Source organism: Nicotiana tomentosiformis, chromosome 8 (genome assembly GCF_000390325.3).
Source record: "Nicotiana tomentosiformis chromosome 8, ASM39032v3, whole genome shotgun sequence".
Classification (NCBI taxonomy): Eukaryota; Viridiplantae; Streptophyta; class Magnoliopsida; order Solanales; family Solanaceae; genus Nicotiana; species Nicotiana tomentosiformis.
In genome coordinates, this window is record NC_090819.1 from 61,696,660 (window position 1) to 61,698,281 (window position 1,622).

A 1,622-nucleotide genomic window follows, 5' to 3' on the forward strand; every position below is an offset into this window, starting at 1 on the left:
GATGTGGAAGCCGAAGAACTCACTTTTCGGGTTGGTGATGAACAAGTGGTATTCCATGTGTGCAAGTCTATGCGTCAATCAAATAGTAATGAAGTGTGTTCTTTGTGGACTTGGTGACCGATGTCATTATTGATGACACAAGTGCTACAATCAATGTTGGTGATATGTTGGAAGCCATTTTGCTCAACTTTTATGATGAGGAAATGGATGGTTTCATGGAATGTGTGAACTCTTTGAAAGGAATGGGGTCTTGCAACTATGCACCCTGAAAGTTACCTTTGGGTCTTGAGAATAGGAATACTCCTCCTACAAAGCCTTCTATTGAAGAGCCACCTACTTTGGAGTTAGAACTATTGCCACCTCACGTTTGGTATGAATTTCATGGCCCTTGTTCTACTTTACCGGTTATTCTTTCCTCTTGTTTGATTAACGTGCAGGTTGATTCCATATTAGCGTTGTTGCAAAAGAGTAAGAAGGCTATTTGGAGGACTTTCGCAGACATTCGGGGTATAAGCCCCACATTTCGCATGCATAATATCAAGTTGGATGATGCTTCCACGTTTATTAAACATCAAAAAAGACCTGATGAAGCTATGCAAAAGGTGGTTAAAAAGGAGATTATCAAGTGATTGGATGTCGGGGTTGTCTGTCCCATTTTCGATAGTTTATGGACCTTTCCATTTCAATGTGTCCCAAAGAAGGGGGTCATGACGGTTATTACCAATGATAAGAATGAGTTGATTCTTACAAGAACGGTCACTGGTTGGAGAGTTTGTATGGATTATCGTAAGCTCAACAAATCCACAAGGAAGGATCACTATTCTCTTCCTTTCATGTCTTGATGGTTACTCGAGCTACAATCATATTCTTATTGCTCCGGAAGATCAAGAGAAAACCACTTTCACATGTCCATATGATACTTTTGCTTTCAAACGGATGCCTTTTGGTTTGTGCAATGCATCGACGACTTTTCAACGGTGTATGATGGCTATTTTCACGGATATGGTGAAAGATTACCTTGAGGTCTTCACGGATGACTTTTCGGTGGTTGGAGATTCTTTTGATGATTGTCTTGCAAATTTAGATAAAGTGTTGGATAGATGTGAGGAAACTAATTTGGTACTCAATTGGGAGAAGTGTTATTTCATGGTTGAGGAAGGCATTGTCCTTGGCCATAAGATTTCAAAGAATGGTATTGAAATAGACAAGGCAAAGATTGAAGTTATTTCTAAGCTTCCACCCCCCACCCCCCACTTTTGTGAAGGGTATGTAGAGTATTTTGGGCCATGCGGGTTTCTACCGACGATTTATCAAAGATTTCTCTAAAGTGGTAAAACCATTGTGCAAGCTCCTTGAGAAGGATGCCAAGTTCCATTTCAAAGATGATTGTATGAGAGCTTTTGAACAATTTAATTTCAAGTTGACAACTACTCCTATCATTACCTCTCCAAATTGGAGTTTTCCGTTCGAGCTCATGTGTGATGCAAGTGATGTAGCGGTTGGGTTTGTTTTGGGGCAATGTATTAACAAAGTTTTTCATCCAGTTTACTATGCTAGTAAGACCATGAATAGTGCCAAGTCAACTATACCATTATAGAGAAAGATCTCCTAGCTATTGTATT